The sequence below is a fragment of the Crocuta crocuta genome, unplaced genomic scaffold, assembly GCF_008692635.1.
Source record: "Crocuta crocuta isolate KB4526 unplaced genomic scaffold, BGI_CrCroc_1.0 scaffold70, whole genome shotgun sequence".
NCBI lineage: Eukaryota > Metazoa > Chordata > Mammalia > Carnivora > Hyaenidae > Crocuta > Crocuta crocuta.
In genome coordinates, this window is record NW_027528417.1 from 14,195,484 (window position 1) to 14,221,192 (window position 25,709).

At 44.8% G+C, this 25,709-nt stretch overlaps 1 long non-coding RNA gene across 2 annotated transcripts; it reads right to left on the bottom strand.

Moving 5' to 3' along the window:
* Positions 1-877: 877 nt before the first annotated feature.
* On the bottom strand, positions 878-23,351 carry LOC144223727 (uncharacterized). Of its 2 annotated transcripts, none has more exons than XR_013332804.1 (5): positions 23,290-23,351; positions 18,255-18,444; positions 17,137-17,287; positions 14,854-15,030; positions 878-1,091 (listed from the first exon to the last, which is right to left on the bottom strand). It is a non-coding gene; the product is annotated as an uncharacterized LOC144223727 (long non-coding RNA). The 2 variants fall into 2 exon arrangements; XR_013332805.1 differs by lacking the exon at positions 23,290-23,351 and adding an exon at positions 22,477-22,575.
* Between the last annotated feature and the right edge of the window lie 2,358 nt (positions 23,352-25,709).

Consider the following 25,709-nt stretch of genomic DNA (forward strand, 5'->3'; position numbering starts at 1 on the left):
AATTTCTGGCTCTTTGACCATGGATGAGTGGCTCAACCTTGCTTGGTTTCTTAATATACAGATAGAAAAACTAACACCCACTTCAGAAAATCATTGCCATAGTTCAATGAGACAACCATGTACGGCATCTACTGGAGCCCCTGGGGTCACACAGCTGGTTCATAACAATTACTTGCATTCCTCCCCAAGTCACAGAGTTGTCCAAATGTTTTGTAACTTCTAAAGGAGCAGGCAGACATTAGAGGCTATTGTTTGTTGTGGTATTTCTTTACCTAGAAGGAACACTGTGTCATGAAAATAGCACTGGATTTAAAGTCCAACTNCCTGTGTTGGATTCTGTGTCTCCCTCTCTCTCTGACCCTCCCCTGCTCATGCTCTCTCTCTCTCTCTCTCTCAGAAATAAAAAAATATATTAAAAAAAAAAATTCCATCTGGGAAGGGCACTTGGGTGGCTCCATCTGTTAAGTGTGGGACTGTGGCTCAGGTCGTGATCTCATGGTTTGTGAGTTTGAGCCCCGCATCAGGCTCTGCGCTGCCAGCTGAAGCATGCTAGCTTCAGATCCTCTCTCCCTCTCCTTCTCTCTCTTTCACTCCCAGCCTTCCAAAAGTGAATAAACATTAAAAAATAAAATAAAGGCCAACTGGATTGAAGTGATGAAAGCTTGGGAAGAATATTCTACTCCCTGAGGCTTGGGTTCCTGGTCCCAAGTACAGATGGTAGGGACGACAGACCTCTCTCTGAGCCCCTCACAGGGACACTTGAGGATCTGACGAAACACTAATGGTGAAACCACAGGGTCTGAAAAGGAGACATCGTGATGACTAGAAATGTTCAGCAACATTTACAAAAGTGGAGGTTTCACTACCTTCTATTCTTTCTTCCATGTCTTCTGTTGAAATATGAATGAAGTAAAACCCAGTTCAGAGTGGTTTCTGGTTTCTGGAGATCCCTTTGCCAGTCTTCTCCATTCAAGGAGGTTGCAACAGTAGTACCGTATGATAGCCTATGATCCTTGTCGAAAATGACACGGCCCCAATTCTGGAATCCAGCTGACCTTCGATGTGGAAGTCTGGCCACAGATGTCTCAAGTCTATGAAAATGGAAAACACTGTGTTTCAATCGTCCCCTACGTAGCCCTCATCTCTTAAGAGAACATTGGTTTCTTAAAAGTCCTTCTGTTTTTTTCCCACCTATGACAGCTTATGTTGGTTACATGTCCATGATCCTAGAATCCTAAATTCAAGACATGGCAGTCAGATTCAACGTCTTATAATTCCCTGGCAACCGTTCACATGGGTGGACATCTCATTGGCAGTATGTCATTCCCTCTGGGCCAGTGACCCTTTATGAGAGGATGTGCCTTCTGAACAATAGCTTCATGTTTTTACCCAGGACTTCCTTCAGAATTCTGGGGTAAATGCCATCTGGTGCAGGTGATTTGCTTAGTTAGGTTATCTATTCCATTTAGTTGGAGGGGGTTAGGGAGAAACTATACAGCATGAAGCCCTGGTTTGAGAGGCAAGAGAGTTGCACTCTTGTTCCAAATATGCAATCAGTTTGCTGGATAAACCTGAGAAAGTCGTTTTTCTCTATGGCTCAGAGGCTTGAAGGCATTGGATGAGATGATGTCTAATGTCCCTTCCAGCTTTGTCATTGTGGGATCCAAAACATGCTGTCATGCACAGTTCTTCCTGGTAAGGCCCTTGAGCAGCAAGGTTGGGGTCCCTGAAACTTATGATAGCACATCTACCTTTCCTTTCCAGCATCCAGATGCTTTCCTTCAAAAAATAAATAAATAAATAAATAAATAAATAAAAATAAACAACTCTGGGTGAATATCCCTAATTAAGCCTGCTAGACTCTGTAGAACTTAGCAACTAGAATGGCAGCTTAGGTCAGACGAGAGCCCAAAGGAGATGCAGGAGAATCATTTGTATCCATTTACTATTAGTCATGTAAATTGCAAAAAGACCCATTAATGAAATTTAGAGTAAAAATGAAAAGGGGGAAGACATTGCCTTGCTTGCTTCATGGAGCTGGCCCTGACACTAGATCTTCATTAGGGCCTCATGCAGAAGAGACTTGAACCACAGAATCTACTGAGGTCCATCCTGACAGTGTTCTCATACTGACCGTGGTCTCTGTGTGACCTTGGGCAGGTCTAGCTCCCTCTTTGAGCCCTTATGTCCTCCATCTGCTAATGAGCATCTCAGACCAAGGCAGTGTTTCTCAAAGTGTGACGTTCTCATGAATCATCTAGAACATCTTGCTAAAATGCAGATTCTGATTCTATAGGTGTGGAGTGGGGCCTCGGACCCCTCAGTTCAAACAACGCATCTCAGCTCTCCTGCTGCTGCCGCTAGCCCTTCACTCATTGGGAAGCAGAGGGCTAGATCATTTTTTTTTAATGTTTCTTTTTGAAAGAGAGACAGAGTGTGAGTGGGGGAGGGGCAGAGAGAGACGGAGACACAGAATCTGAAGCAGGCTGCAGGCTCTGAGCGGTCAGCACAGAGCCCGATGCAGGGCTAGAACTCACAAGCTGTGAGATCATGACCCGAGCCGAAGTTGGACACTTGACCGACTGAGCCACATAGGCGCCCCCCGAGATCATTTTTAAGGTCCTCTTTTGGGCTGTGAACATTCCAGGATGTCAATAGTCCCCAACGCTAGGGTGGGAAGCAGGATAGGAAGAGCTCTCTGGATGGCATGCCTTGTGTATTAAAATACCTTCTTGTGGTAGACAGGCAAGAATAGCATTTCTAAGCCCAGGCTTAAGCAGGAGAGAAAGCGGGCACTCGTGGGGATGTTTGCTCTGAATCCTGAGGTGGTCGGAAAAGATACTGATGCTCGAAAGGAAAAGAGAGGAGCAAGGCAGAGAGTTGACCTGAGGCAGGTAGCAAAGTCAGGGAACAACGGTCCGCAGAAACCACAGGTGATGGTGTTGGAAATAGTGGTGGAAAAGTAACACCGAGCTTAATGCTAATTCTGCAGAGATGCAGGGGTGGCCCTGCGTTTTATAGATACTATCTCGTGCGCTCTCACAGCATTCCTGCGAAGCTGCAGGGGAACCATAGGGCTCTCGGCATCGTGAAGGGCAGCTCGGAGGGAGGGAAGGGCTGGAGGCTGAGATCACAGAGAGAGGGGAGCCCCTGGGGTCCAGCAGGCAGAGCCACGGCTGCGACATCTCAGGGACCAGCCTCGGGCCTGGCGCGGCTCCACACACGCTCGGGCATACCCCACTCAGGTTCTCCCCATGTCACTCTGTCGAGCCACCCGTGGGCAGCGGTGTGGGGGAAGGAAAGTGTCTCAGCAGAACCTCGGTTTCACTTCCTGCCTTGAACACAGAGAGTCATTATATAAATATCAACCTCAGCAGCTGCTACTCTCACCCCTCTTCTCGCTATTACTCCAGAGGCCCAGCTCACAGGCAGGGTGCCTGCAGCCTCTCACTTTCCCCTGGCCCCATAGCCCTTGCACCGGGCCGGCCAGGTGGGTGCCTGGGGCAGAAATGAATCACAACCTCTCTCTGAGTCTCCAGCCAGCCGTGCCCGGTGGCCCGCGCCTCACTGAGCGGGGGAGGTTGTCCTGACCAGTGGCCCACGTTAATCAAATTAAACCTCATTTACAGACCTGACAGGCAGTCAGCCCATCCGGAGAGGCCACAGAATGCACCGTCAGCACTCATGCTGATAGAGCCGGGGCAGGTCCATGTATGTATGTCTATTCCATGAAATGAACTCCGATCACCAGCACGTTCAAATGTGTTTTAAGTCAGGAAGGGCAGCGTAGCATGATGGAGTAGGGGGCACTGGAAGCTCAAAAACGGGCTCAAGTCTCCACTGCGCTACCAATGAACAAAATTTTCTGCTAATCTTCAACCATAAGAACTCCGCTTTGAACACTGGCTCCTTTTGGTTGGCTTATTTTATTTCTTAAGATACGATTTAAAAAAATAAGATCTCAGGCATGTACACGTAATCCCCCTGATCCTCAACTTCTTCATCTTTAAGATGGCAAGAGCCCCACTTCTCTTCTGGGGTTTTAATAAGAATATATGGGGTGTGTGATGTCTCCTTCTCTGCCTACCGAATACACTGATTGACATGTGTTAGTATGTGCCAGTCTGCGTGAGCGTGAGTGTGACTGTGTGTGTGTGTGTGCGTGCGTGTGTGCATAAAAGAGGTTAGCGAATGGAAAGCTGTTATTCCAAGCTATTTTAATGACTCGTGTCTTAAAAATGTTACAGCCATGGCTGTCTTAGAAAGGCTCATGCAGAACCTGGTAAAACAGTTTCACTGGGGTCTCAAAGCAGTCATTAGAAAACTGTGTTTGGGGAATCTCAACATCTGTATGTTACTCAACAGATCGAATGTTGTCAAAATATTATGTTCATTCCCCCACTTGATGCACTTATGGCCCAACTAGACATTTGTGATTTATTATTAAATGCCCAATCCAGGTTACTAAGCAGTTTATGCTATATGAATCCATTAACGAATTATATATATGTTTGACCAAAAAAAAAAAAAAAGACTAAAAAAGGATGGATGTTTGGTAAAATATTAACTATTGGTATACTCTCTGGAGAGTGATATTTGGGTGGCTTAAAGAGCTTTCTTCATGCATTTTTTTCATCATCAAACCTGGGTATAATAACGTCAGAGACATGGTCCCCTTAAAGAACACAGGATTTTGGAATTCTTAGTTTTCTCTCTTCCTTTAAGCACAGATGGGAGGTGTCCAGTAGAAGGAAACCACAAGCAACATAACTGAAGCAGGTCGTGATGGGCCCAGGCAGACTAGGGGTCTGGAGTTAATCATTTTCCTAAAATCTGTCTTTTAAGAGTGAGCAACTGGTTTCTTCTATGTTTGTCAGTCTTTCATTCATTCACCCATTCCACCATCATTCATTCACCTGGTCATCAACAATTATCGGATTGTTATGCAGTGTTGAGGTAGGGCATGGAATGCTTACGAGAAGACTGAAGTTCAAGTTCTGCTACCATTTTCCTGAGGTCATCAGCCCTTTTGTCCTTTCAGGCTATCTGAGGCTCACTGGTCTATAAAATGGGACTTGTGATGAGCCTGAAAGCTCGTTGGGAGGCCCACAGTGCTGAGCAGGGGAGGGGCCTCTGTGACGTGATGTGCACTATGCCAACAGTGCAAGATAGAAGGGTAAGTCATACAGAACCGATGCTCTTGAGAAGTTTGAACTAGTGTAGTCTGCTGGCTTGATGCCAAGTCCAGAAATATGGGGCATGGGAAGAATCTCTTAATGGGAAGCCAGGAAACCTGCATGCAAGGTTAGTCTGGGCTGTGGATGTGTTGTGGGACTATGAGCTAGTCAATCTACCTCTGACTCTTGATTTTCCATTTCTCCTATAAAGGGGTTATTAAGCCCAATTATCTTCAAGGGACCTGCCAGCATGGACATTCTATAAAGTGAATGAACTCAGGAAACATGTGAAGCATGGTGAGGTATCCATCATAAGCTGATATGCATCACATGCTGGTTCCTGCTTGTACAGCAAAGACATGGGCACATTTTAGACAGCACTGGTATCCACAGGGCAGGTCCCGGATCTGCTGGTACTGGTCCTCTGCTGGCTCCCTGCTCAGCTTCCGTCCCGGTGGGAGAGATGGAGAGCAAACTCTTGTATAAGATGGCTCTTAAGTCCCGAATAGACATGATGGGCAACACGTTTGGGTCATGTCTGTTAGCTATTTCTCAAACCTCACTAGGATGTGAATCTGGATGGAGAAGGCAGACAATGGGAGCAGAGGGGACCCCATGTTGGTAATCTGGAGCCCAGGGTCTAGGGACAGCTCAGCCAGTGACCGGGTAGCAACATGCATTTAGTCACGGTTTCATTTATTCAGGAAGTATTTATGGTGCCCCTGCTGTGTGTGTTAGGCACTGGGTTAGACTTTTGAGATAATAAGGTGGGTAGACTATGTTTTTCCTGAGAGCCAGAGTCTTGTCCTTACGTCTCCAGTGCTGACCATGACCCTGCCTGCGTCTTTAGAATAATCATTTCCTTTCCTAGAACTCAGTGTTCTCATTTGTAAAATGATTTCTAGGGGGATCGGACTTAATGATGTCCGAGATCCCTTCTAACGTGGCTGTTTTGTTCTGCTGTTACATGATTTGGAGTCCTGCCATGCAAAAGGTTTGCATGCAAAGATGGAGCAAAGGTCTCAGAATGGTACAGAGCAGAGGTGAACCTCCAAGCCTCCTGGGGATGTGTGAAACCAATAAATCATGCTTATCCAGACTGGGAGCACGATGCTGTGGCTGAACACACTCGGGACAGAGAGCCAGCATCTCCGAGTTCCCGTCACCACCCCACCCCCTGCTTTTACCTGTGTCACCCAAACTCTCCGGGGATGGCGACACCTACCTCGCATATTACTGTGATGATTAAATGTGAAAACACATATGAAAGGTCTTTGTAAACTCTGAAGTGCTTTATACATGGAAAATAGAATTAATATTCATGAAAGAGGAAGAAATAAAAGGGTACCTTAAAGAATGAATAGGCACCACCCAAGCAACTAGCTACGTGCCAGGCACTGAAGCATGCACTTCACAAAAATCAATCCCTTCAGCCTCATGACAAGAGGTAGAGGCTGTCATTGTTCCCATTCTACAGACAAAAAAAACTGAGTCCTTGGGAGTTGAAGTGCCTTGATCGGGGTCACCCCACCAGTACGTGGCAAAACTAGGACTCACACCAAGGGAAGCATGACTACAGATCTGCACTCTTCCCCAAAGTGCCCTTCTGCCACCTGCATGGAAAACTGTTTCCTGATCCAAGTTAATTCCAGCCAATAAACTTGGTCTGAGAGCCAAACTGGGCACTGGGCACATGATCATGAGGACACAGGGCCATAAGTAAATAAGGAAAGACTCTAAGGAATAAGGAAATAGATACTGCAAATATGACAGGTATTGGAATAATGTAAAGAAAAATATGGAGATGGAAAAGAGAGGAGTGTTCCAGAGGCTCTGCATGTAACAGACTAAGGACCTAGGTGGTGGAGAAAGAGAAGTTCAAGGTAAGGCTACGAAGGAGAGGTGTCAGAGCCTCATGGTGGAGGATCTTGAAGGCCAGGATGAAGTGACTGGGGTCTAGCCTGAAGTCAATAGAGAACGGTGAAGGGTTTCAGAGCAAGTGAGTAGTGCACCAAGAGTGGAATTTTAAGAGAGTTCAGCTAATAAATCAGAAGAAAGCCACTTTTCTTGGACCAGTACCAGTACCATAATCTGTGGACTGGTTAAGATGAAGTTAGGTCAAAGTTAATTTTTCAAGTTGAACCTCTTTGGGCAAAGGGGGGGAAATTTCAGGGATTTAGTATAACACGGATACTGCAGATCGTCAAGAGTGGAGGGGGGGTCCCAGTGAGGAGCGATGCGTTCCCATCCCGTGCTTGACTGTCTTCCCTTAATGAAGGGAAGTGGTTGGAGCGGTGGCCTTGCTTGTGGTGGCCCTCTCCAGTAATGGGGAATCTTTCCTCCATGAAGCAGCCTCTTGTTCCTGGACAGCTCCTACTGCTAGAGTGGATTTCTTCTCTTCTCTTCTCTTTTTTATTTAAGTACAAGGGCTCAGCACTGTTTTACTCTAATCTAAGCATGCCTTTATCTCCTATCACCACCTTGGTAACCCCCACAGCCTCGGTCCTGTCCTAGTTGTCAACAAGGGAACTTTGTTGGGGGTCTGGAAGGACAGGATCCAGGAATGAGAGGGGGAAATCCCACAGATCATCCCTGTCACTGGTGCCACTGAGTCCCAGGCAATGAGATTCACAAGTGGATAAGACACGGCTCCTGCCTTGGAGGGGCTCACAGTCTGGAGGGCAGGTGAAGGGGATGAGCAAAAATAAATAAATACAAAGTAGAAATAATCTGCCATATATACATAGGAGACCCCCAGTCTAAGCTTCGTGAGATCGGGATTGCATCCGGTTTTGTTAACAGCACTCCATCAACCGTGCCTAGAATGAAGCCTGGCAGAGTCTCAATAAATATTTATTGAAAGAATAAACGAGTGAGTGTATGAATAAGTGTCTGACAACATCTCATCTAAAACTATAACAAGGATCTTCGGACCATCAGCTGAATGCTTCACTCACTCAAACCTGGCGATCCCTGTTTTATAAGGTCCCCTGGGAGGCTTGTCTTAGCAGGTAGATATTAACCAACTGAGAATAAGCTTTACGTGACAATACTGCCCATCCCGGTACCGACTCCTTGACCACATGTTGAACCACAGGAGCCTGACCTGTTGAGTGAACTCGAAAAAGTCACTTAACCTCTTTAAAACTTCAATTTCTGGTCTCTTAAAGCGAGGGAGGAGCATACCTAATTCACCTAACTGTTAAATAATTTCATGCTGGGCAAGAACTTGATCTTATGGGGAAAGGATCCGAATTAACTCGGCAGGCCTCTTTCCTAAAGCAGCTTGATCTTTTCAGAGCATTCAGACTCAAAGGTTAGCCCTAGGGAGCGGCTGACATTAGAGGGGCATTTGAACCTGTGAACTTTTGGCTTAAAAGTAAGAGTTCAACTCTCCCCAGCTTCTCTCTGGTGTTGCAATATTGGCTAAGGGTGGCTGCTGCACTCTGCGTACGACCGGAAACCCCAAATTGGGTTTGCATCTATCTGGCCGAGGTGCCTTCCCCAGCTCCACCTCCAGATGTTCCATGGGGGGTTGAGGTGTGGTGGAGGAGTTAACAGAGCTTGGTGTCTCTCTGACGGAGGCGAGTGTGTGCGCCCTCATGCACGAGAGAGCCGGGGGTGGGAACGTCCCAGCCTGCTTCTGTAAACGTGTGCCGCAGACAGCCACAGGTCTCTTTAGACAGAACGAAAACGCTTCTGTAATCACCAGAGAGAGGTTTCCCCATCTCCTCTCTGAGAACGTTTGGAGGCCATTTCTTTTTCAGCAAACTGCCAAGCTTCCCCCCACCCAACCCCCCGCCCCACCAACATTGATAATATTTCAACGACTTTTACAAACTCGCCTGCCTGCTTTTTAATAAGCAGGGCTTTGCATTGATGGTACATGTGCAAGGTCTGACCTTTTCATAGGAAAAAACATTCATAACTGAAGCCTATATATAGAAGCTTAAGACTGGAGCAGATAAAGATGTAGGTCATATGACTTTTTTTGTGTGCAAAGCATAATGCAAAAGGGATGCAGTAGACAATTCAAAACTCATGAAATACTGCCACTAGCTTGAGCCCTCCTAATATTTATCAAAAGCTTTAAATAATGACTTTGTTTTCAACTGGGAATTATAATGCCACCTTCTATCCCTGAGCACAGGAATTTTTTTTCCACAGGGGAAATTTGCTTCACTTAAAAATGTATTGCACTATCTAGTTAACGCTTAACAATTCCTGCTAAAGGGAAAAGAACAGTTACCATAAAAATGCGTTCAGTGGAAGAATATTTAAAATAATCTGATAGCTAATCAAAAGATCTGATTTGTGTCACTTATCAAAGGAAAACAATCCCCCAGGCCCACCAGTACTCAAGTGAACAAAAACCCAATTCCTCAGCATTCAAGACTAACGTGACTTGGAAACTGTCTACATTTCCAACAATCCCCTCAACACCCGTTTTCATATGCTTTGGTCCACCAAATCCTACAAGTCTATGCCTCCATATTCCTTTACTTTTGCCTTGCTCCCTTTACTCTCTCTTCTTGGGACACTCTTTCTTGGACACCTCTCCATGTCCAAGTCTCTTCTGAAATCTATAGCTCCTATGCAATGGCCTCCATGAATCTTCCTTCTCTTCCTTTTCTGCCCTTCCCGAGCTCTTTGCTTTCTCCTGAGCTGATCATAGCTTGCTCTGGACTATGCCTACCGGTGTTCATGTCTTATATCCCATTTTGCTAGACCATGAATTCTTTGAGGGCAGGGCAAGAATAATGATTGAGACACTCTCTATCGGTCTTGGTTGTAGTACCTATTACTGGAAACCACATACAATAGAAAGCACCTATAAAATACATCTCTGCAGAATGTTTATTGAGTAAAAGAATCTGGCATTGGGAAGCGCTAACAGTGATTTGTTGAGCATTTAGTGTATATAGCCACCCTGGTAGCCTTACCTCATTTAAGTATCAGCAGTGAATCCATGAAGTTACTATTACTGTGTCACCTTCCAGAGCTGAAAAAACTAAAGCTCAAAGCAATTTGAAACCTCAACCAGTATCACACAGCTGGCAGAAAATAGGCTGGGTTCAAACTCAGATCTGTAGGGCCCGGTGGTCTGCTGGGAACTGACTTATTCCAGCTTATAAGAGCTGATTTTTAATTATCAGGAATTTTGTGAACTGGTTGAAAGGCACAGCCATTACTAAATACTAAATCAAGGAAACATGCAAATGACTTCTATTACAAACAATGGTAAAAAAATATTCAAAATTCACCACTTCCTATTTATTTCATGACATTCTATTATACATATGTTCTTGAGGTTATTCATCTTTCTTGTATTTGTACATTAGAAATATTCTGTAATGGTATGCTTCTGCTATTTCCAGATTTAGCTTTCACCCAGTAGTGCCCAGCTTTGGACCGTTGGTAGGTAAGCTGCTCCTGACAACAGGAAATTGACTTACTATGCTCCCTTGAGTTTCAGTATTGGAATGAAAATAATTTTCAGAAGTCGTTTCATGCCTATACCCATATATTCTAAACCTTACTGCAAATTTAATTATCTTCATCACATCCCATACCTGGGAATGTCTGATGTAGATCTTGTGGAGTAAAATGGGTATTCCAAAATAGGGATATAAACTCATTTCCCCCGATATACGTTAATGTAATAACCTGTTGTTTTACGTACATATCCTTGGAGCCTAGATTTCACGTGCATAGTTCCTGCAGTATATACTTACACGTGGTCTCATGAAGTGAAATATGAGCTTTGAATCAGAGGTTATAGGTTTCAGTACTAGTTCTTTAACTCAAGAGCATGTTAGTTAACATCACTGGGCCTCAGTTCCCTCATCTGTGCAATAAGGGGTTTAGCCCAGATGTCCTTTAAAGATCCCTCTGGTTCTACTTCTAAATGACACAGCATGTTGCTTCTCTTCTCTAGGGCTCAGTTTGTGTATCTGTAAACAACAGGGAGTTAGGGGGGTTGAACCAGGGAGTTCCCAATGTCCTTTGCAGCTCTGTAAGAGGGTGGATTCATGCACTTTGACGCCATGTTTTCTACCTAATGTGTCATTCCTATCAGATACCAGCAGGCTTTGCTGCTAGAAAAATGCCAGGTCCCCTGCTGAGCACCCAGAACTCTGGTGCCGGGAAGACTTGGAGATGGAACACGAGCTCTAACTGCCACGAGGAGGCCAGGCTGTATCAGCCCTCAAAACACAGGGAAATGCGTGGGTGCAGGGAGTGCCTCTGCTGTTTTCTTTTAGATGATCTAGAAGACTGAAGAAGTGAGGGCAAAATACCTGTACGGAGGTTTTGATTTGACACTCCAGCTAGGTCTGCAGTGAGGAGGGTAGGGGGAAGGGAGCCTGAGACATAAGACAGGTGATGATTTCTATTGGACTGGGGAGGGAGGGGCGGAAGGGATGTGGGGGGGAAGGAGGAAAGGAAAGAAGGAAGGAAGGAAGGAAGGAAGGAAGGAAGGAAGGAAGGAAGGAAGGAAGGAAGGAAGGGCAGAAACATGTAATTCTCACGGTGGGCAGACCACAGATGCTCAGAGAGAATGTCTCCTTCCTTTACCCTTATCTGTTGACCCTAAACCTAAACCCATAGTACCTTTGTATCTTAATGGAAAATCAAAAAGTGTTCTTAACTCCTCATCAGTATCTTCATCCTCATCCTCACCCACACAACTCCATATGCTTTTCAGGTTACACGCACATTGACATTCATAATCTCATTTAACTCATAGAGCAACTCTGAGAAATAGGCATTATTACTTGGACTTTTCAAAAGAATTGGAGGCTCAGAAAGGGAACTGATATTGCTCAAGATCACCCAGGTGTAGAGGTGAGAGTGAGCCCATTCTTGTGACTCTCAGATTGCTTTGCTTTTCTAGCCCCCAAATGCCCCTTACTGATAGCTGAAATGACGAGTTTCTGAGCTGCTGCTCACCTGAGGACTCACAGACAATCACACGTCATTGAATCCTAGATGTGGAGGGGACCTCACTCATCCCTTGGTCCATCTTCATATGGGGGAAATGCAGCTTACAGAGGCACATGGCATGTCCAGGTTCATGTACAGGGTCAGAATCAAAGCTGGGACTTCACCTCTGGTCATTGCCAAATATTTGCCCTGGCATTGTCCACTTTTGCTGATCTTTTTAGCCACCAGCAATATTAAGAGGTCATTAACTACTTTAAAATCCTTGACTATCATTGTGAGGACAACGTAACATTTTCCAACAGCATAGACATGGACTGAAGAACCCTTGATGGAGGGAGGCCAACATGCTCCAATCTCAGCTGTCATTTTGCATTTCATCCGTTCGGTGCCAGCAATTGGATTTATTGCTGGTGAGAACAATGACTCATGCACTTTTGACGCCAACCAGCTGATTTATCATGCCACGGCTTGGTAGGTACAAATGTTTAGCATGTGATCAAAAATAGAGACCCCCTATCATCCAATCCCTTAAAATTGGTCTTGCCTGAGCCTGAAGACTTTCTCAAACCTCAAACAAATTTTGACCTCAAACGTAACTGGACAGGCTTTACTTTAAGATTCGCTTACTTATGAACCTCGTCATGAAGGCAGGCAAAATAGAATAAGGACAGTTGCCTCATTTAGGAATTGCCTGTCCTGAGTCTATCCCTACTGTTTTTATTAAACTGATCTGTCAACTTGGGCAACTCGTTTTTTCTCTTTGAGCCACAATACCTCCGTCTGCCAAGTGAGAAGTTTAAAGGAGGGGACCTTTGGGCGATTACCTATTTAAATGAACTCCTTATAAGATTCTCCTTTTATCAGAGTCATCCTGCTGCATCTCAGTTTTTCTACATGGTCTTGCTATACTTTGGAAATAAGGTCTGGCCTAGGTTGTCAGAGGATTCTGCTCTGTTTCTAAAAGGATGAGGGATTCTTTGAAAGCGAAGATGAGCTATATCAATTTAACCTGTATGAAGTCAACTTCAGGATTAGCAGTGAGAGTACCACAAGCTTCAGAACTTGACATGACTTAAGGCTTCTCTCTCTCATTACCATATATATATATTTGTGAGACCTACTTGCCAGGCCGGAAGGACAAGCCACACGCCATGACCTTCCAAGAGGTGAGGAAGAATTCAGAAAAAGAAAAAAACTCCAGAGGGGTGAAAACAAATGGAATGTTCTATTTTAAAAGGCACAGATAGTTGTCTCGAGATTCAGCCGCCTTTGGCCCTGGAGATCTGGCTGTAATGATTTTCCTAATACGGCTATGAGAACTCAGGACTAAAACTTGGGTCTCTTCCTTCATTTACTCAACTGGTATTTCCTAAGTGCCTCTGCAGTGCCAGGTACTTTGCTATGCTGTGGGAAAACGGGGATGATTTTAATATCACTCTGATCATAGGGAGCTGGGAGTCTTACAAAGTTGATTTGGCACGTGCACAGATTATTGTAGTTTAAGGCAGTGGCTTCAAGGCCATGAGAAAGTTCTGGTGGCTCAAAGGAGAATACGATTCCATCTTGCCTGAAGTACTTCCCAGAGGAAGTAACATTTTCAGTCTCAATGGTGGTCAGGCAGAACTTTAATGTTAATGAGCTGGAGACTGGGGAGGTTACTTCTCTGTAATCTGTGGGGATTTTTTTTTTTTTTGGTTGTTTGTTTCATCCGTAGAATGGGATAATAATAGTATCAGCCTCCTAGACTTATTGTAGGTACTATGAGTTCATAAGTATGAACTCTCGGAAAGGCTCTCAGGACATTGTTAGTTGCTCAAAAACATGAATCATTATTTGTATTCTTAATATCAGAGTGAAATTACCCCAAAATTTCTCACAGGCTTTAAAGAGAGATCAGTGGAGGGAAGCCCCATGCTCACAGAACGCCTTTGTCACTACGGTAAAGCCCACTTGGGTATTCATAGATGTCCAGAGTCCCTGGCTTCGAAGTGTGCCCTTATTTCCTCTCCCTGACCTCCACTGCTCACCTTTCTCTGGCTCTCAATTTCAGACACACACACACACACACACACACACACACACACCTCTGTTTCTTTCTGTAGAAGCTGGACTGTTTATCAAAAGCCCCAGTTGTAGGAGTGTTTCAAATGATTTTTGGAAACTGAAATGATTTTAGAGATAATAGGCATCAAGACAGTGGGTGTGAAATAAAAACAATAGGCAAGCTCATATCGAAATCTTTACACTGAGGACAGGTGGGTTGTCCTTTCTGTTGCTTTTTTTTTTTTTTTTCCAAAAGCATCATCATTTATGTGGTTTGAAAATAATCTTTCCTCTGGAAAGTAGACATTGCAAGATACAGCACAGATATGTCACTGATTAATTGTATGAAGGGCTCAGTCTCTTCTGAGCGAGGGTTCATTCTCTTTCAGGCATGGCAGCCTACAAGCATGAATTTGCTTTGACTCAGATATTTTACATAAACCAAAGAGGTTATCCCTAAGACGAACTGTCTGGCTTACTGCACCCCCACCCCCACTGCGTCCCACATACCATCACAGGAAGGCATTAGCAGTTTCAAAACTTGAACTTTCTCTCAGAAATTTCCTTATTTCAACCAGGCAGGATTTCCACGTTAAAACATAATCATCACTGTGCCAGTTGTAATCAATGATTATGGGCATGTTGTCCTTTGAGATGTATAGACAATGAGACACTATTTGTCACTTACTGTGAGTGTGGCAAATTGTGGGCAAAGGTTTGCCTTCCTGGATTCAGCTGTGGTTTTAGCCTCTCTCTGTTCATGCTGTCAACAGGGATAAGTACATGTAAGAAGTGGAACAGGATTAGGGTTCTTGGAGCTCATCAAGTTCACTCCACCCACACCTCCATTTTATAGCTGGAAAACCTGAGGGTCAAAGAGAGAAAGTGACTTGCCTAAGGTCACATAGGGGTTAGAACCAGGACTTCTGAGGTGCAGTCCAGGATTCTAGCAACAGAACAAAAGATTAAAAGACCAGCGCATAACCACAGCCTCAGAAACACCAGTACTTTCATGAAGTGTAAGAACACGATGCAATAATATATGACCTGAAACAGTTGTTATGGGGATAAATAAGAAAATTAATATGAAATATTCATGTAGGATCTTAAAGCACTAACTAGATGGTTGATGAAGACTGCCCAACACCTTACCCAGTCGAGGCAAAAATAAGAATTACTTTCTTCTTGCAAATAAAACAGAAATCCCAAGGCCATTTTAACTGTGTGCCTTGATGTCTTCCTGCAGCCTGAAGGTTCTGTTTGTTTGTTTGTTTGTTTGTTTTTAGGTTTTTCTTTTTGCATAGCTCAATACTAGGAAGTTTCATGTTGCTCTAGAATTAAAGATAATTTTTCTCAGTCTATTCTACAGCTAACCATTTTCAAATGAGCACAAGTGTGGCTGAGATCAAAAGCAGAAGCCCTACACTAAACTTGAAGGTGGCATTTGTTGACCTAAACACAGGGCAGGAAGTCTACACTCTGAGTACAGGATCCCCAGATCGGTCAATAATTTCCTTGGCACCACAGAGTCCTTCCCTCTACAGCAAGGGGGACTGGGAGAGGTGATTGAAGGTTAATCCCCGAGCTATGTCAGGCCCAGAAACGGAAGTATGTGCTGCCCTTGGAATTTTTAAGACCTTGATTCAAGACGAGCGGAGTCACCTGCAAGATTGGCAGAGACACATTTCATACTTGTAGAAACAGGAGCAGACGTGTTTGGGGCCTGCCACGGGAAGAAGTTCCCACGAGAAGTGCGTGGTGCCGAACTTTCGAGCAATCTAAACTGTTCAAATATGGAGCCTGGTTGACTCTGAGAAGATGAGCACCTCCCCCCACCCCCAGCAGTTGTTCAAGAGAGGCTGTTGGTGGGGGAAGGTTGCTGAAGGGGAAGAGGTTAGCTGAGAGGAGCTTCAGACTGGACAGAGCCTCTTGTGGTCTGTCGCACCCCAAAAATCCCTCTGAGACTCTAGAATTCCTTTCTCTATAGAGGAATAATGCTGGGTGTGCCGTGGGAGGCCAAAGGACTACAGGCAGAATGGAAAATCCTTGAGCGGCCTCACCTTTCCTTCCCATAACAGGAGAATGATGAGTCCCTGCTCACAGGGAAACGAAAGGGCAACAACCTTCCAAGGCAATAAAAGGAGCTGCCTCTAGTCCTATATTCAGGCAGGATTGGAAACCCTTGCTTTCAGATGAATTATGGGTTTGGTTTTGCTTTTTTTTTTTTTTTTTAGCACAAAAGCTTCCGTGGCTGAAGTGATAGGATCCAGACTGTGCAGCTGGGCTGCCCGATGCTAGGTGGTTCAGGGCTCGGAGGACTGCCCTTCACAGCCTAACAAGTGAACAAGCAGGGGTGTGGGCTGCGTTGGAGAGTGGTGGTGCTGGGGTGGCTGGAAAAGTTTACTTGATATTTATGCTGCTGCTTTGAGAAACCAGTGAGATCCTTGGAGAGTGTCCCACTGTGAATCAAAATGCTCCACAGAACACGAATTCCATGAGATCCAGGTTCTAGGGCCAACTTAGAGGAATGTCGCAGATCCATAGCTCCCTCCCCTAGACATTTGCATGCAAAGGCTCTGAGAAGGTCTGGAGCAAAGACCTGTTTCATTTTGAATCATCCTGCTTTTCTCTAACTTATTTGGCCATGGCAACCATTTTAACCTGATACTACTGTCATCGTGGGGGCTGGTGCCCTGTAATATTTTCGAGTCCTCCATGGATTTAGTAGTCACTGACAGAAGGACCAACAGACTGTCAGAAATGAAAGAAACTCAGAACTTAATGTCAATCCTCTATTTTTTACATAAAGAAAGCTGAAGCCCAGAGAGTTATACAAAACTAATGACCAACAGCCATTAACCCTTACCTACAAAAGACCTGAAGGTTAAAAATGTCCGCAAATGACTGTGTAACATGGAGTCATGGATTTTCATGTAATATTATATTATATATAAGGTTAGATGGAACTTACAAGAATACTGGACTTGGGACTGGCTTCTAATCGGAGGTCTCTAGCTCTTCCCCTGTCACTGCTTGGGCCCACTGTTCCACTTTTATTAGCGCTGGGTGCTCTCCTCTCTAAACTGGGGAGGATAATGCTTGTCTGGCTGATTTCACAAGTTCTGGTGAGAATGAAGAGAGAGAAAGGATGTGAAAGTGGTTTATAAATTGTAAGGTACTATATAAATGGTAGGGGCCCTTCCTTCTTCTTATGTGTTGATGCTTTGGCTGGCCTCAGGAGGGTGCTTGTATTCTCCATTGTTCTCCTCTTTTGTGAACATGCTTTGCATGAACATCTCCCCAGACCCCACCTTTTATCCACTTTCATGGGTTAGTGAGGTGACCCATGTGTGGGAGCTCTTGGCAAAGTCAGTTGCCCCTTGGAATGGGACCCTGAACCAATGACTCTACACTCGCACTGGCAAGTTGACTAGCAAGGCAAAGCAGAAAGTTATGAGTAAGGCCAGAGCTTTAGATACGTGGCTCCCAATTCTCATAAACACCTGTGAAGAAAACAAAGGCCCCCAAATCCTGTGTTGTCAGGACTAAAATAAAAAGAAGAAAACAAAGAAGCAAACGACATCACCACCAAAAGAAAAAAGAGCAGAAGAGACAGATGAATGGTTGATGAAGCCTTGGTGTCTTATCTCTGGAATGTTATTGATGAGCTGAGTGTAGTGTGTGAGGGCTTAAGTGAAATGAATTGGTGGTTTCAGTTCCGGATATGGTATGCAAAGAAAAAAAATCACTCTGAAATTTAGAGCTTCCTCGTCTGAGCTTCAGAAAGCCACACACCTGAAGCTGAGTGTGGAAACTGACTCATTTCTAGCCCTTTGAGATTAGCCTCTCCAGCCCCCAGACTGTGGGTAGGATCTGAGGCCTAATGGGGGAACCAGAATTGAGTCTGGCCAAACCTGGAGAAGGTTGTTGGACGCGCAGCTATATTAGGGGACTTGGCCTTCCAGAATTTTCTATAGGGAGCAGGCCTTCAGAACAAATTATCCCTGAAGCCTTTTTAGTACAGTTGCAGTTGAGGGTAGGTGGGTGGCCTGAAATGAGAGAAAACCAAAACACAGATGCAGTGCTTACCTTATTTTCAGAGTCACATTAAAGCAGGTTGGCTGATGGACCCAGGTGGGGTAATAACATGACCTTGAGGCTGTGGGTAAAGGGTATCCTGTGCTTTCACACCAACAAGCCCTAAGAAGCGACGGACTGTTCTTCTCCTTCACTGTCCCAACAATCTGTGGATTTGGCATTCTGCCTGCTGCTCGGGTAGCTGGGAGGCCAAGGAGAGGTGTTTCAAATAAATTATTTAAAAAGAAAAGAAGAGTAGAACTCATACATTCCCCATTGTCCCTTTATACCTCAAATAGGGCTGCATGTGATGTGACAGTTAAACTGAGGCACGGAACCCCGGATGATGGAAGGAGGCTCAAATCTCCCAGAGGGGACCATCTCAAGTTTGGCCCTTCAGACCTTAAACCAATAGTTTGCAGACTTTCTGCAGATCATCTCAGCAAGAGAAATCACCACTCAGATGGTCTTTACTCCAGTCTGATCAGCAAATTGAAAACACACCGAAGCAAATGACTTGTTTAAGGACAATAAGGAGACCTGGTTTAAATGAGAAGTCATTGAGGAATAAGATGACGTCGGAGATACAGTAGCAAAAGACTCAGCTTAGGGTCAGAAGATCCGAACTGACCAACTCTGTGGCCTCTCCGTCCCTCCGAACCTCCCTTTTCCCATTTGTAACGTGTGAACACTAATTACAAGATGCGAGCACATGTTTAAGAGCACCTACCTTATCAATGGTGAGGACCATGCAAAGGCTCATAGCCGTTTCTATTTATAAGCTTCTAAATATTAATGATTAATTTGTGTTAGAAGGGAGATTCCAGACTGTGATGACAGAATAAGCATTAATCTTCCAAATTTTCCCGTGTGGAAAGCACTTATAAAGCATGTTAAGTCCACACTATTGATTTATCGGCATGCCACTTCCAAAAAGTAGTTAAAGTAACTTATGAGATATAAAGATAGTAGTCTCATCAAAACACCGACAAAACATAAAGATGCGGTCATGACAGAAGAGGACAGTGAGGGGGAAGAAAACTTAGAAATAGGATAATTTTAATGAGGCATATAGCATGATTTTGAGCTTCCCAGCAGCTTAGACAAAAAGGGAAATGTATTGTATTACCCAATCCTCTTCATCTAGTAGAGGAAGAACAGCTGTGGATGGATGGGGTTGGGGGAGGGTGGGGAGGAACTCACACATCCAGGCCCTGAGCTCTACGTGCATTGTGGGCATCTTTATTCAAGGGATACAAAAAAATGAAATGTGCAAGATCTTGAGAAGGAAGTGCCGCAAAGGTACTGTGCCAGTCTAACCACTAGGTGATATTTTCCTCTGAATCAGTGCTTGCCTCCCAGAACAAACAAACAGCAAGATGATTAATAGAAGGAACAGGTTGCCTTTAAAAAATAGGGCAGTGAAAATCCGAATGTTTGCCCCTGGCTGGGGCGTGCCGCTGGCCCAGGTACTCACCAAGGCAGTCACCATTCATTAGGGGAGTCAAGTAGTCAAGGCAGTCTGCAAGGTGCCTTGCACAAGGTCACTTGGTGTCTGTGAGACTGACTCTGCATTCTGAGTTCCTTAATATGATTTTTTAGGTCACAGTGTTCTAGGCAAAGCTCCCTGTTGATGTACATCTCTCATGCAAGATTTAGATCACCTCTTTTCGGGCAGAGCTCCATGGAAACACCGCCCATGATTTCTGAAATGGAGTCTGATTGGGTCCCGGTAATGCCCAGCTGGAGTGGACAGTGTTCTCTGCAGTTGACACACTGCCGGACCGTTGGCAAGCCTGAGACAACCAGAATCTGGTCCTTGGAGGCTATTATTATTTTAATGCCATAGTAAATTCCTGTTTACCTAAGATGGCCAGGGACTGGGGTATTCTGGGCCATGGAAAATTCTGGTTCATCTGGTTACCATTTATATCATTTAGTGATTCGTGGTTCCCAAATAAGTAAATTACAACACGCTTTGCTGAACGCTAAAATCATACACTGGAATGATTTAAGCTTTTTTGATCATTTGTAAGATACTTTGGGATCCATTAGCATTCAATACCATCGTTAAGATTGTAACCTCATTTGGGGGGATCCAGGGTGCAAGTGCAGTAAGTGTGCGGAGTTGGGCTGCCTCCATAGTGGTGACTACTGTGTTTCCACAGGACACGGGACTTGTTGTGGTTTCGCTGAATCACTCCATCCTCGAAATCCACTTGGGAAGTGAAATAATAAACACACATACTAGCATTGTACCTGGTGTAGCATAAGTCATCGTGTTACCATTCCCTCCCCACCCCACCCCCCCATCAAGGACAGCAGGAAAGGAAGAAAGTGTTTCCTTTAATTGGCCAGAAAGAAAGTATTCCATTTAATTTCTTTAGATGCTAAAGAAATTCAATTCATGGCTCAATTCATCAGGGGCCACAGAATTATATGCCTCATTCTATTGATTCTCATAAAAGAAAACGAGGGCCCAGAGGGGGAGTGTGACCCTGCCACAGTTCTCATGGATGTTAAGGGGTAGATTCGGTGGTAGAACCCTCATCTACCGGGGCTCGTGCCTGAGCTCTTTTTGCTTAAGCTTATTTATTTATATATGTAAAGAGAGAATACAAGCAGGGGAGGGGCAGAGAGACAGAGAGAATCCCAAGCAGGCTCCACACTGTCAGCACAGAGCCTGACACGCGGCTCTCTCTCATAATCTGGGAGATCATGACCTGAGACAAAACCAAGAGCCTAATGCTCAACCAACTGAGCCACCCAGGTGCCCCAGGCCTGAACTCTTTTAAACAATCTGACTCCTGCAATATGCAGTTCCCACACGGCAGGGAACAGAGATGGAGAAGAAAAATATGTCCTTTGTGAAGGGGCTTCGGGAACTCACAATTATCAATACTGCTTGAAGATCATCACATACTGTTTTTTTTGTTTTTGTTTTTGTTTTCAATTTTTTTTNTCTAAAACAGCCAAGAGCCAAAGAACCCCTACATCTGCAAGAATACATTTATAAAAAGCCACCAGAAGGGTTTTAATTCCTAGCATCTTTCTTTGCGTTGGCTCTGTTTGAAGCTTGATTCACTCCCCTCTCTGCCCCTTGCGTGCTTTCAAAGGTAAGTTTGTACTCACTTAACTCCCAAACTAATTTCCAGTAAACTCCTCCCCGTGTAGGAAGGGGAAGGAGGAAATCAGCGATTTTAATACTCACTGCATTTTTGAAAGGCAGGGCTCGATCTCTTTAAAATGAGCTGCTCTCTTGGTTTACAAGTGTTTTCTTTTCTGTAGTTTCATATCCTGACTTGTCTCTTTTCCTCTCCCCACGTCCTGTGCTCTCACCCCCTGACTTTGGATCAGGGGCCTGGAAATCTACTGTTAGCACAGGAGAAACCGCAGGGGGCTGAGGTTTCTGCAGCTTTTCAGAGCGAAGAGGCAGATCTCAAGTGAGACATGTCCTGGGGCCCGAGGACCCCAACTCCTGCTGTGACTGTTTCCAGAAAGCTGCTTTGGATATGTGACCTTCCGTATGACATGACTTTAGTTCCAGGAATACCTCAGTCTGATCTCTCTGTGTGCCCGTGTGCTTGTGTGCACACAGGTTATCCCGATATGGTCTAGAAGGGCTCTGTGTTGATTACAAATAGATAATTGATCACAGAATTCCTAGGAAGGGATCATAAGAGGTCATGCGTCCAACTCCATGAAGCTTGAGTGATGTCACTACTAAATTGCCTCTGCCAGAGATCATATAAGTAAGAAAAGGAAGCCGTCAGGTAAGGCTCTCCAGCTGTCTACACTCATCACCTCTCAGGATCCTCCAGGGACCACCCCCATTGCCTAGAGGATGCACTTTAAACCTTGGAGACCGGCGCTCAAACGTAGACAAAAAGCACGGCAAAAATAGGCACTGGATAAATACTGTTTGAGTGAACAATGAGTAATGAGACGGGTCTCCAAGACCTAGCTGACTCCTTCCCCTCCCCAGTATGATGAAGCCCCCCCTTCTTTCTCATCTACACTTTCTACTGTAGCCAAACACGCGGCCCCCCACCTCTTTCACTGCCCTGTACTCAGACCGCACCAGACTCTTGTTCAAGCACTTTTCCTGACTGACACAATCAATGACATTTCTATCTGTGGAATGCATTTCCTCCTCTGTGAGGCATTCCCTCCTCCCTCCTCCAACCCGTGTCCACTTGGGGTCTGTTTGCTCTCCGCTCCGCAGAGAACTCACCCGTGCCATCGTAAGTACATTATTGCTCTCCCTCGCTATAACGTAGACTCCTTGTGCACAGGATCCGTCTCATCCCTCCTTGTAGTAGTCTTCGTGGCACCTAACGTATGGCTGAGCACGTGGCCAGCAGCAAGCTAGGCCCTGTGGCTTGAACTGAATATCAGGTCACCTTCTCTAGCCCAACAGAGAGGGAACGGTGTATACTCACTCTTTTCTCCTCCGTCGAAAGCTGAGTTAGGGATTATTTTGGTCCTCACCTCTGACCTAAATCTGCACAAGTCTATCCTGAAAACCACACCCACAGATTATGCAGCAAGCAAAGGTAACCACTGGAACTATGTGACATAGCGGCACAGACTCGCCTGTCCAGGCCCTTGCATGGCACTGGAAATTTACAGGAATGTATGGCGACGCTGTTGCTGGGCTGGCTCGAAACTTGTTTGGCTCCAGGCTTCTTCCTTCAGCAGGTATGTTGGGGTAATGGTGAGTGTTGCCAACTGGGGCAGGAGGACACCCAGCCCATGCCCAGGTTTTATTTACCCCAGTGCAGCAAGGTTCCGTGGGCTTTTTGATCCTTAACCATGAACTTGGGAGCCCTTTGGGTTTTCTCAAGCAGCCACTCCAAGAAGGCTCTCTGATTCCAATGGCAATAGCCAGTCATGATTTATGGACTCTCAGAACCTGGAACATCAGAGCAGGCGATAACCTTAAAAATCATCTACTCGGATCCTGCATTTCACAGTTGATGAACCAGATCAGAGTTGCCTTGCTTTTAATTCCAGGGAGCTAGGCTCTACTCATTCATATACTTACCCATCCTTCTATCCAATGCTCTATCAACCGACCCATTTGCTAAATATCCACGAACACTTAGGTGCCCAGCCTGTGCTTGGCTCTGACTAAGACGTGGTCCCAGCTCACCGCACACACATACACAAATAATTATGATTCAGTGTGAGGTGTTATAATGCAAGTGTGAACAAAGCGTGTTATGAGCACATACAAGGCAGTGGCTCATCTGGTCTACCTGGAAGAGTGAGGGAAGACTTTTAAGAAGAGGAGACATTTAGACAAAACCTTAAAGGAAAGGGAAGCATTCTATAGAGACAGAGGGAAAAGAAGGATCACAGAGAGAGGGAAGTTTGTGCAAATGCCCGGCCTCAGGAGAGTGGGCAGCATGCCCAGAGACCAAGTGAGGGCCCAGTGGGACTCCCAGGGAGAGGGGGGCTGTGTGCAGTGGGGTGCAAGGGGGGAGGCATGTGCTACCGCTGCCTCAACGTGACTTTGGAAGCTACTGTGGAGATCTCGAGATCCGTGCCAAGTGCTGGAGCTTTACCCTGGGGGGTGACAAGGAGCTTCTAAAAGTTTGCAGATGGAGAAGTATCACATCCAGTTTATATTTTGTTGAGACTCTGTGGCCAAAGTAAGAAGAGACAGAGACTGTTGCTGAGGGGTGGTCACAGCTGTCCTAGAATACTAAAGGCAGCTAGTGAGTGTTCACATCTATAAATCAGATCACATGCCCTCCTTGATTAGGACCCTCCACACTCCATACTCATCCCTGGCAGTTAGTCTCATCACAAATTCCTGTCATTTTTAAAAACAGCAGTCACTACAGTATTCAATCATCTTATTTATTTGTTTGCACGCAAATTGTCTGTGTCCATTTCTAAAGTGGGAGAGCTATCAGAGTCTTTCTCTGAGTGTCTTTCTCCAGGCCAGTACAGCTCCTGGGATGTAACAAGTGCCTACAAAGTGTTTGCAGAATGATGGATGAGATCTTGACCTCGGGGAATGGTAAATGAAGATGGAGAGGAGATGGCCTTTAAAGGCAGAAAAACACCATCCCTTTCCAGACCCATTATGTATTTAATGAGTGGATGGTAGCCGGTCTTCAGTAGACAGAGGATGCCACATTCTCAACGGACAAGACTTACTACTCACATCTGAGAATTTTTATGACCGGCAACCTTATTTTTCCCTCTTGCCCATTTCACTCCATGTTTTTCCACAAATTATCAGTCTCTGAAATGTAACCATCCAGGGATCCTCTCCCTTGCACTTCCTTGTTGTAGTCCCAACTCTGCCACTAATGTCGTGGAGCAGTCAGGGTACTTTCTCAGGCCTTCACTTTCCCTAACTGTAAAAAGGAGAGTGTTAGGCAAGGACCTATAAGATGCTCCCTAACTAACATGCCATTAGTGAGTCTCAGATTTCTCTAGAGAGAACAAGAACTCTTCTCTGTTTTCATTTTTTTTAAAGTATATAATGATTATGGGGCACCTGGGTGGGCTCAGTCAGTTAACCATCTGACTTTGGCTCAGGTCATGATCTTACAGCTCATGAGTTCGAACCCCGCGTCAGGCTCTGTGCGTCACAGCTCAGTGCCCGGAGCCTCGTTCAGATTCTGTGTCTCCCTCTCTCTGCTCCTCCCCTGCTCACACTCTGTCTCTCTCTCCTTCAAAAATAAACACTAAATTTTTTTAAGTATATAACGATGATATACAAAATCTCATAAAAGACAATAGTTTTTATATTTCTCTGTTGTCCCTTTCAATTTCTAGTCACAAGTATTTTTAAGGAGTTATAATCAGAGCACATGTTACAATTTTGGGTTCCACTCTTACCCTTGAACATTATTTGTTATATGCTTTTCATGTTGCCACAAAGTCTTCCCATTTATCATTTTAATGGCTACATAGTTTTTCCTAGAGTTAACATATCATAAATTATTTAACCATTCCTAAATTGTTGGGACTTTGGATTCCTTACAGCTTTCCATAGTTTAAGGAGCTCTGAGCATACAGCTTTTTTTTTTTTTTTCAGAGTTATTTTCCTTAGGGTAAATCCCTTGGAGTGGGGTTATTAGATGAGTTTCTGGCTCTTGAGAAGAAATGCCAAATGGCTCTCCGAAAGGATTGTTTCAATTTGTATTCAACTTGTGTTTCTCCCACTAAGCGTGCCAGTTTCACAGAAAACTTGCCAGCATGTTTTTAAAAATCAATTTCCTTCATTTTTTTTCAAGTTGAACTTGTATGAAATGGGGCTTCCTGATTGTTGCTATACCAGAATTATCATCAGTCAGTGCAACGTTATCATACAGTGCTTGGTGAATAGAAGCACTCAGGAATCACTATTGTTATTATTAGAAAACGAGGGATCCTAGGAGGGCCAAGTGTGCTCGTTTTACCCTTGAACTCAACTTTTTCTACCACTGTCTCCAGTTCAGTTTA